The sequence below is a fragment of the Humulus lupulus genome, chromosome 9 (assembly GCF_963169125.1).
Source record: "Humulus lupulus chromosome 9, drHumLupu1.1, whole genome shotgun sequence".
Taxonomy (NCBI): domain Eukaryota; kingdom Viridiplantae; phylum Streptophyta; class Magnoliopsida; order Rosales; family Cannabaceae; genus Humulus; species Humulus lupulus.
In genome coordinates, this window is record NC_084801.1 from 142,795,197 (window position 1) to 142,806,866 (window position 11,670).

The 11,670-nt window shown below is 37.5% G+C and overlaps 1 pseudogene; it reads left to right on the forward strand.

Annotated features, from left to right (window-relative positions):
• The first annotated feature begins 3,132 nt into the window (after positions 1-3,132).
• Positions 3,133-11,470, forward strand: LOC133800117 (uncharacterized; annotated as a pseudogene).
• The last annotated feature ends 200 nt before the right edge of the window (positions 11,471-11,670 follow it).

Here is an 11,670-nt window from a genome sequence, read left to right on the forward strand (position 1 = left end):
AATTATCATGGGCTATAGGCCCGTGAAATTTCCCATTTGATTATAAGCCCATTGGACTTAAAATCAAGGCCTGTATTATTTTCTATTGATTTAATTAATTAAATAATTATTTAAATCCTTTATCAAATTAATTATTTATAATTTGAACCTTGATTTAAATTTATTTATTAATTTAGATACCAATTTATCTTAATTAATAAATCTGCCATAATTTCTCTTTTCTTCTCAAAATTACACAACTCTGTGAAACTATCCAAAATTGACCTGGTCAACTTTGATAATTCTAATTGATGATTAAATCAATTAATTGAGACTATCTAGATGATTTTATCCAAGGTACAATGGGGACCATGGGCCTATGAAATCAAGCTCCAATAAGTTATCATAAATTTAACAAATAAATTTACTAACTTATTAATTCCTCGTGACTCCACTATAGACTTGGAATTGCACTCTTGAATTCATAGAACGCTCTATAACAAATATAGATACGCTATTAATTATCCATTGTTACAACCATAATTGTCACTCAATCCTCTATAGACGGTCTACAATGAGATAGGACTAAAATACCGTTTTACCCCTCATTGTATTTTATCCTTAAAACACTTAGTTCCTTGTAAATGATATTTCAGTAAACTAATTTAATTACTGAAATGAGATCTCTATCATTTAACACCTTGAACCAAACTAAAAGGAAACCATCGTTTCACGTCTTCATCAGAAGCTATAGATGTTCATATCTATGATTAACACTCCCACTCAATTATACTACCGAGTTCCCAAGATGTAAGTATGGGCTAGTCCGTAGGGTAAGCTGGTAACGAACAAGTCAAAGAACTCAAATAATACAATCAGTTAGAATACTAACCACTCAGAATTGAGATTGAATTGACCTATGGTCAACTATATGATATGACTAGAATAGATAATAACGGTATGTTTACTTATCTTATCAACTGTCAATATCGGTCCTGTCCGATGTAACAAATACATCCGATCTTATCTACTTTGCTAATGTTCTGGAAAGAACATAACACTGTAATGTGTAAGTAGATCATATCGTAGATTGGCAAGTCAGTGTAAATCCGGTGCACTGACTAATCTTAGGACTAACTTATTTTGAACATATAATCATATTTATATTCCACTGTGATTACGTCACTATAAATAAGATTAGCTATATGCATGCTCGGGATTTAATAGAAGTTTATATTAAGTAAATAATCATGAAAATAAAACATGTGAGCAAAGTGATTGACCAAGTCAAAAAATGATTTCTATTCTTTTATTGATAATAAAATGAGATTACAAAGAATTTGGGTTTTAATTAGGGCATAAAACCCCAACAAATTTGTCATTTGTTATCATTGAGTAGGTGAATTTGACGAATTGTTGAATACTTGGTTATGCTTGTGAAAGATTTGATTATTGATATTGATCATGCTACAATATTATGTTTTCTTGCTGGGCCTCGGCTCACGGGTGCTACGTGGTGCAGGTAAAGGCAAGGATATGTTGGACCAACCATGAGTTGGAGAGCTCTGGGGCGAGGTGTACAATATCAGCTGCTCGGCCACCACGGTCGAGGGTTTGTACAGGGACAGAAGCCTAAAATGTGTATTTTGCCATTAGAGTGGCCTGAGTTATTTACGACTTCTGGGATTTTTTGTAAATGTGTCTTTTAAACCCTGTTTTGGGATCCCATGTACTAAACAATCATTTTATATGAAAATTATCTGTTTATGACTAAAACCTTTTAATCTTTGCCTAATTATGACTTTAGGACCACATTTTCAACTATATGACTTGATTAGCAAGTCTTGCACCTTTATAATTACACAATGTAACGGTCTTGGCTATCCAGGGTGTTACAACTTGGTATCAGACTATCCTAGGTTTAAGGGTTCTTGAAGACTGGCTGGACATGTACATTTGCCGCTAAAGACAATCTCGACTCAAGTTTCCGTAATTGAATATATGAGATTATATGCTTAAGTGCTTGAATGGAATATAAATGCATTAATTTGTGTGAGCAATAGGAAGCATGAGACTCTGATAGGGCCTGGCCCTTGACTGTTGTGTGATGATATCAAGGCGTGCTGATTAGCATTGCTATTGCATGTGGATGGATATTTGAATAACAGTTTGGATATTGATTACATGTGGTTAATTGTTTAAATTGAATTTACATGTTTTATCTATTTATTGCTATATGGAAAGCATGATGAACATTATTATATTTAGTGGCAATGAAGTTATTAACTAATGCATAGTAATGTGGATTGGTGTTTGTTATGCTTTATATGCATATGGCTATTGTGATTGTTTAGACCTGCCTGTGGAATGGTTCTGGATATGAACATCAGGGATGAAGGGTTTAGTCAGTAATGGCAGGTAAATTCAGATTGTTTGTGCTCAGAATGGTTAAATTGACTTGGTAATGATATGGTAGGAGTTGCAGATGATAGATAAGGAGTGGGAACCCTCCATCTGCCCCTGAAGGTCGCAGCGGAGGTTCGCTGGTATGTAAGTAAGTTATGAGGTCTGATAAAGAAGACTAGATGGGTATAATAGCAAGTTTTTGGTTTGGTATAGTGTAACAGCAGGGTCACAAGTGTTGGTTGACTTGAAGATACAGACAGACAAAAATACTATGTTAAAGGCTTTAGAGGCATAATTCCTTGGTTTTAAGGAAGGGTTGGAGTGGCCTAGGAATTGATTAGTGGATGAGCATAGCTAATTCCGTCCTTGGTTACATAAAGATGATAGGTTGTGACAGAGCAATTGTGTCAAGTAGTTGTGGCAAAAGAATGCACAAAAATGGTACCACAGACGTGGTCGGATCTTCGGGGACTAGTAATTTTATGAATATGGTTTAGAATGGTAAGACAACAACAGAGTATGTCAACAAGTTTGAAGAGTTAGCCAATCCACTTTGGAAGTTGACACAAGTGGATGTAACCAGAAATGATAACTCATTTAAGGATTAAACGCTGGAATGATCCAGAGCATCAGGGCCGCTCCGGTGCATGAGGTTTTCGTCAATGCCTGGGCAGCAGGGACGACCATGGTATCTGAGATATAAGGAATGAAGTATGGAGCGTGAGTGTTGAAGGGCAAGAAATACGGATGACGGTGTTCCCATTGGTGGAACTCAGTCAGGGCAGATACTCAGTAATCGGAATAAAAGAACTTCTGATAGTTCTCAATCTTTTGGTTTTGACAGGAAGGGGTATAGTTTACAAGATAGCCATCAAGACGGTGATGAGGCTTAGTGATGATTAATCAGTATGCACAAGATGTAGGAGATACCAACTAAAAAGATACCATATAAGGACATGTTATCTGCATGGGATGATTCAGTACATTAGGGCCGAGTAGGGATTGCCCAGGATTAGAGGATGGAAAATTGGAATGCCTTGTTACACTCGAAGCCCGAGGCTAGTTCCTTGGAGGTGATCGGTTGACTTGATAATCCTTGTTTTTCGTTACATAATGGGCTGAAAGAGTTCGGTGTGGTGTATCTCCCATGAAGGGTTTCTATATAAAGTATATGCCTCAAGGGTGTTATATGAGGGGTTTGAGATATTAATGCTAGATGGGGATGAATCAAAAACTTTCTAAAGAGGAATTATAATACAGGTGGTAAAGGGGTTCATAGTGAAAGTAATTGAGCCTGCCATATGAGAGCCTTGTTATAAACTTGGGTGAGAGCTAATTTGTTAAGAGACAACCATGGACTAAGAGGGACATCACTGGAAGTATATAAGTTGGATTGAATAGAAACTGAAATGGTCAGTAGGGATTCAAATGGATATGTAAGGAGTTGCTGAGTACGCTTCAGGAGTCGGCTATGGGCAAATTAAGTATCAGGGACAGTGTGAAGAATGGTGTTAGGTTGGCAGAAAGAACTACTAGTTCAGCGGAGGGACAATTTGACTTGGGGATGGATTAGACAGAGCGCCGTACTATAGAATTCGTTGTTATCATCTGTTAAGGATGAAGAGTTTAAATGCCCGGTTACAAGACAAGATAATGTCTTTAGGGATTGATCTTTGATCTGGTTATTACCAGATGAGGATCAAGGAAAAGGGCATTTCAGGAATTATCACTTGTACCAAGTGGGGTGAGGTGGATTATCAGTAGAGATTCTTGACTGACTTAAGCTTCAACAACACAGGAAAGTTCAACAAGTAGAAAGTACAGGAAAGATATGAATAAGCCACATCTAGGTTCGTCAAGGATGCATTTAACTACTCTCCAGCTATAAGCAAAATGCGAATGACTACTACACTGACGATACTAAGACTAAAGAAGCAGGGTAACAGGTAAGGCTACAGAAGGTGTCGGTTATAATCTCGCCAAGGATATTCAAGGTCATGCTACAGGAAGAAAAGGGATCAGGTATGAAGAGGTTCAGTCAGAAGCCACAGAGAGATTACTGAAGAACATCTGAAGGATAAGAAGCACAACGAGACTAGTGAATATGTCTTCTACTACATAAGTATCTTTGGAGGGCGGCCACATCAGAGATTAGAACAACAAAAGAATCTAAGGGTGGACTGAATGGACAACTTTGTGTCAGATTTTTGAAAGACGGAATAAGGATTGGTCAACACCTCGTGATATAGAATTTCCTGTGTAGCAAATGGTTACAAAAGAGTAGTGAGAATGGATTTGACTTTGTTTTTAAAACATAAGACTGTAAGTGGCACATCAAGTTTGAGACGCGCCCAGATATAGACTAAAGAGATGGTGGTTTGAGCCTTGCAAAAGGTGAACGAATGGAAACATGGTCAGTGTATAGAGAATACTCAGTTGATAGTGAAGGTAAAGCGTAAGAGATTTGAGCGCTTGGTTGTTTGTAAAGGAAAAATCCTGAGATCAGGGTTCGGTGAGACTTACTGGGAAAATTAATTTGGAAGTCGATCTCTTACTGGGGATGGTCTGTGTCGGATAGACATGATCCTACATGTTACAGCAAGGTCAGATACAATAACAATGGGGATTGGTATGGTGTCGGTGATGGGTTATGGATAGGTATATGTCTCGATGGGCAATGAAATTCAGGAAGAGGATTTTATGAGAATGGTTAAGAAACCTACCATTGTGATACGAGTTAAGAAATAAAGATCGGGTGAGTGATCGGATGGAACTTGATATTAAGGTGAAGATCCTAAAGGTAACAAGGTATAGTAGTGGATCATTAGTGTGGACCACATTGGACTATAAGTAGGGTAATTAGACCTGAAAGGTTATAACTCGGCAGATTGAGTTAATATAGTTTGGTTCATATGAATGAGTGACATGGTGTGACAATTGATGATAACGGTTAAGACTCTTTAATTCTCCAGGTTCTGGAAAGAAATTAGAGAACGAAGGGGATAAGATTGGATCTTAGAATTGGTGGCTGTCTGTGGAAAAAATGACAATCTAAAGGATTGATGGCTATTTTATGAATGTGTAAATGTTTGGGATATTAAGAAAATTATAATGCTTTGGTGAGCAGCCACAGTGATGAATGTTGGCTTGCGGCTGAGGTGACACAACATAAGATATGGTAAGATAGGAGGTGTGTGGTGTTGATTATAAGTAAGCAAGCGAAAGACAACGAGTATTATGGTTCAGTATTGGTTCGGGGGAAAACCAATGAGGTTATGATAATTATTAGGGCAGGAGCGTCTGCCTGTCTAAAAGGACAAAAAGGGTTCGCAAAAAAAAATCAAGTGTTGGAACACTAAATTCTAGAGCAGGAGACTTGTAAGTCCCCAAGTAGTGCAGACAAAAAAGAGTATGATGATATAAAGAAAAAAAAAAGAGTTTGATTCCTAGTTAAAAAGAATTTTGAGATCGTACCAAGAATTAGGCCAGGGGCTTACAAGTTTGTCTTATCCTGGTATGGGTAATGGCTTATGGGTTTTATTGGTGTCAATAACAGGACGAAAAATGATCGCTGATGGATTGAGTAGACTTTGGGGTTCAGCAGAGTTTTTGAAGTGAGAAAAGGTTAATGAGATTAAAGTTATAAGATAAGATCATATGGAACAAGACTGTCACTCTAGTTAGAGTGTTATTATGGGATCAAAGGTAAAGAATTAGACTCTGGAGGTATGGTCAGAGGTATGGGAGTTGTCACCTGGTGTGTGTTCGAATAAATTTCGAGGACAAAATTGTTGTAAGGAGGGGATAGTTGTAACTACCCAAAATTAGCTAATAAGGCTTAAGGGCCTTGATTAGTGTGTCAGGATGTCATAATTGGTATCTATGTGAATGAATGATCAAATGCATGATTATATGACATGCATGATTAAATGAGTATATGGATATGATTAGATTCATGATTATGTGATAAGCATGCTTATATGATTATATGAATATATGAGATGCATGACTATGAGTATTATTATGCATGTAGGCCCTGATTAGGTTATAAGGGTATAATTGTAATTTTGGCCCGTTGAGGGCATAAACATGATTATTTGTGATAAATTGTTGAGACCACATTATTATGTGAATATATTTGCGGTTTGAGACTCAAGGCGATCCTCATGAGCGATTTAGCGAAAAAGTCACAGTGGGGATTTATACCCGGCTCGGGGGAGCCTGGGGGTATTTTTGGGAATTTGGGAAATATATTGGAGAATATTTGATACTGAGGAAAATAAATGGCGATTAGTTTGGCATCGGGATGTAAGCAGAAATTATTAGGGATACTTGAACAATTAGCGGGAATTTGGAGCAATGACTAAAATACCCTTAGAATGTTTAAAAGCTTGGTTTTAATTGGGAGGGAAATATGGTCTTTTGGTGTTTACTGCTTTATGGCTTTAGTGGAAGCTGTAGAAAGTCTTAGAAGTTAAAGGAAAGAATAGAGAAGGAAAGAAAGAAGGAAAAACAGGGTATGTGGTATATCTCTTTCTCTCTCTCGATTTGGTCTCTTCACCATTTCTAGAGGAATTTGAAGCTGTAAATTCAGAGGGAGTCACAGCTAAGCTTTGGAACCTTGATCCTTGAAGAAGTTGTAGAGGGTTAGCTGGGATTAACCATCAAATTAAGGTAAGGCTTAAAGAGTTTAGTCTGAGTTTTTCTTGTTTTGATTAGTTGTGCTTGAATTGAGTTTTGGATGGGAATTCTAGGGAATTAAGCTTGAAGAATTGAGGAGCTAAAGGCTGGAAGGATACTAAGGGTAGCCCAAGGTCGAATTCTCCACTTGAGGTAAGAAATTCTGAGCTTGAACACTTGAATTTCTGGGTTGTTCTAGTTTTCTGGTTGAGTTCTTGAGTCTTGGAGTCAAATCTTGTTTTCTTTGTTTAAAGGTGCATGTGGCTAAGTTTTGGGTTATTGGGTCATGTAGGGTGAGATATAGATGATGGTAGGCTCATTTTGGAGTGTGGTTGAGGTTTGGAGGAGTTTTGGTGGGTTTTGGTTCGAGGAAATTCAAAGGAGACAAATCTGGGAAGTTGGGTGCTGTAACTAGCACTGTAGCGCTAGCCTTTCGGCGCTACAGCGCTAGGCCAGGGCTGTTTGGGTGATTTGGCTCTGTTTGTAGCACTATAGTGCCCACTTTGTGGCATTGTAGCGCTACCCTGTTTCCAGAAGGGGATTTTTGGGTTATTTCTTAGGGTTTTTGCCAAGGGGGCTCGGGGTTTGATTCCACCACTCTGTTTGGTGGAATTAGGGCTTCCCGAGGGCTCGAGATTGGTCTTGAGGCTAGGTTTTGGAATTGAAGTTTGGTGATGATTCTAATTTGTGGCTGTGACTAGGTTTACGCTAGGGCTCGGACGAGATCGTGCTTGAAGGTCAATTTTGCTAATCAATGCTATTGGAATCTAAGGTAAGAAAGTTGCACCTGGTTAGGTGGTTAAGTTGGGACTATGCGTTCCCTATATTTGTATATAATGTCATGAGGTGGTATTACGCCACGGGGACATATGATAAACGACCTAAGGGTGTCGGAATCAATATTTGAGCACAGGGCGCGGCTCAGCCACTGGTAGCTGAGGATGACTTATTAATCATTGAGCTCGGTTAAGCTGGCCGGAGTCAGTGGGTATAACACTGGGGGCGGCCTAAGTGAGCTGAAGACAGTGAGTTAAACAGGGGGTGCAACCTAAGGGCGCCGACCCTGAGTATCATTTGATGGTTGTGATAAAATTTTGATTATGAATGTGATTATTGTTGTTAACTTGATGAATATGATATGTTGATTATTTGGATGAAAAATTGTTAATTTGTCGTTTGTTATCATTGAGTAGGTGAAGTTGATGAATTGTTAAATACTTGGTTATGCTTGTGAAATATTTGATTATTGATATTGATCACGCTGCAATATTATGTTTTCTTGCTGGACCTCAGCTCACGGGTGGTACGTGGTGCAGGTAAAGGCAAGGATATGTTGGACCAACTATGAGTTGGAGAGCTCTGGGGGCGAGGTGTACATTGTCAGCTGCTCGGCCGCCAAGGTCGAGGGTTTGTACAGGGACGGAAACCTAAAATGTGTATTTTTCCAGTAGAGTGGCCTGAGTTATTTACGACTTCTGGGATTTTTTTTTAAATGTGTCTTTTAAACCCTGTTTTGGGATTCCATGTACTAAACAATCATTTTATATGAAAATTATCTATTTATGACTAAAACCTTTTAAGCTTTAGGACCACATTTTCAACTATATGACTTGATTAGTGTTATCCAATAAATTAGCATTTGTGACATGGCAGATAATCTCTTGACACGTGGCTGATACCTGGACGGCGTCTGCTAGAGTATCGACCAGGAGACGCAGCAGAAGCAGGACAAGCCTGTCTTTCCCACGACCAGTCTAGTCGGTGGTTCCGCTGGCAAGGCAACATTTATGGGAAGATCTTTGGGAATCCCGAATTTATCTCTTGCAATCTTCGGGATATCCCATTATTCAGGGGATAATATCTGTAACAATATTTTGTAACCCTCCATGAGCCTATAAATAGCAAGATATAGCTCAAGGGGAAGGGACTTTTTTTTGGCTGCTGAATCATAGAGATATAGAATTTCTCCTAGTCAAATTGTATTATTTTGTCAGAAGTGTTGAAACTCATTGAACCCAAGTTCTCTGATCACACTTTTGGTTCCATATCAATATTATTCTAAGTGGACGTAGGTCATTACCAGATCCTGGGGCCGAACCACTATAAATCACTGTGTTTTCTTTGCTTTTGTCATTACGTTATTCTCTTTACATTCGTCTATATCATTCATATTTTGACTCCGTGTCAGTTGGCCAAATCGTGGGTCAACAATTAGCAAGTCTTGCATCTTTATAATCACACAGTGCAACGGTCTTGGCTACCCAGGGCATTACAATATCTCTATCTAAACCACAAATGAGAGCATACTTAGCCTTAGCATGTTTTGATAGCATTTTCTTGTCATTTTCATCAAAATCCTTATATTTTTGGACTAATTTCTTCTCATTCACTATATGCTTAGGGACATAAGGTCAATCACAAACAATATGCCATAATTCATAATCAATAGATTGAAGATAAGTTTACATATTAATTTTCCAATAAGGAATGTCTACACCATTGAAAAAATGAGCCATAGTTGTGTTGAAACCTTCTACCATGCTATTTTGTGAAGTACTTGGAAACACCATATATAATTTAGATTGTAAAATCTAATCAAATATGAGTACCTTAGCTTTGATACCAATTGTTAGCCCAAGATATGTTTCCAAGAGGGGGTGAATTGGAAATTTAAAACTAATTTCATAATTTAAAACTTAACTATCTACTTCTAGCAACTCAGTGAAACTTTCATGCAATAAATAGATAGAACCAATGTAAATAATCAAGTAAGCACGAATGTAAAGGATTTTAAGGTTATAGGGATGCAAACTCTCGATTTTACAAGGTTCTTGGTCTTCAAAGGTAGCATGAACTTTGAGTTCTAATGCCAGATTAAGTTATGGACTTGATCAATCCTTTTTACATCCGGGGAATTTTCACCAAGGTCTTACCCAAACCTTTTACAATAGTTTCTCAAAAGGACTATCAACCTCACTCTGATTATTGAAGTGTTAATCTCACCTATACCGGGTTGTTTACAATACAGGTGTCAACCTCACCTCAATACAATGAAAGGTTTTTTAAAGTGAAAGAACAAAGCACAACTCTCTCTTAGATGATGAAATACAATGTAAGAACCTAGAGAGAAATGCAAACACACTAATGAAAATAATCACAACTTTGACTCAGTGTGTATGAAGAAGTGTTTTGAAAAGGATGAAGAGCATAAATGCTTAGAACACTTGTAATTGCTCAATAGTATGATATATGACTGATCTTAGCTACAAATTGAGTCTAAAAATGAGTTTATTTATAGAGAGAAGAGAAAAAGAGCCATTGGGGGCATTTTGGGGCTCTCTGACATCAACTGGGCGAGCAACCAATCGACCGGCTAAAAGAGTCGTTGGAGTCGTACATTTAAAGCAAAAGCTGCCACACTGCAGGGCCCACAAGGGGCGACATGCCAGTCAACCGGCATGCATAGGGCAGTCGACCAGCCTGTGCAAAAATTGAGCAGTTGGCCTTTTTTAAATCACTTTTTGTTCTAAGTTGTTACCACCAATTTTAGAACATTGTTTTATATTATAAAATAGTTATATAACTATGAAGATATTTATAAAACAAGTATTTCTCCTCTAAGAAATATTATATAAATTTTATACAATCATATTTTTAATAAATCTCTTCAAAATAATTTTCTTTAAAAAGTGACTTTTAGAAAAACTTTTGATGAAAAAGAATTTAGCTAATGAGTAATTACTCTTTTTACAAGACTAAAGAAAATATGTAAACTTTAATCACACTTAGTCCTGAGTTCTTTGAGCCTTTGAAAACTTCTTGGAACCCTTGGTTCTTTGATTACTTGGAATAGTGTTCTTGTGTACTACAAAGTTAAGAATAAATTAGTAACAAATAATAATCAAATATTTGTTTTGTATATCATCAAAATAAGGTCACGAAGACTTTGAGTCAACATCCTTCAGCCATGTGTGGTGGTTTTCGATTGCATCTGCAATCTCTTCCACCGAGGAGTGAAATGGATCATCAAACTAACTAAACAAGTACAGGAAAATCAAATTATGTTGCCTTCAATCCGAGACAGTCGAGCCCTACTCACCTTTGCGATCTTGATCGAGACGACGTTCATCAATGATTTCTATTCGTCGAGGGTCTTGGTCTATTCCACCAAGGCTCTGCAGCTGCGCTCAGATTGGTCTCCTACTTGCCATTCATGTACTCTGCTTTGAGCACTTTTAGGTTTGTTCCGGCTTCTTTCAAAGAGTATATGTATAATTATGTAGTGAAACGTCGCTATGACCGCTTCAGGAAGGAAAACGATTGTTTGGTTTTGCGAGATAAGGAAATGCTCGACCGATTCATCGATAGAGAAGAAATCATGGATCCGAAAGTATCAGACTCATAATGAGGTCAGTTTAATAGATAGACTATTTTTCTCTTTTGGGTATAATTCTATTTATTACATTTGATATGGTGTAGTTAAAAATGTTAATGTTTGTAGACTTATATATATGTAGATCATAAAACATTGATTTTTTATGCTTTCGATCTATACATGTATAATCATATTGTTGACATGTGAAATTGTCAATCAGATATGCACAA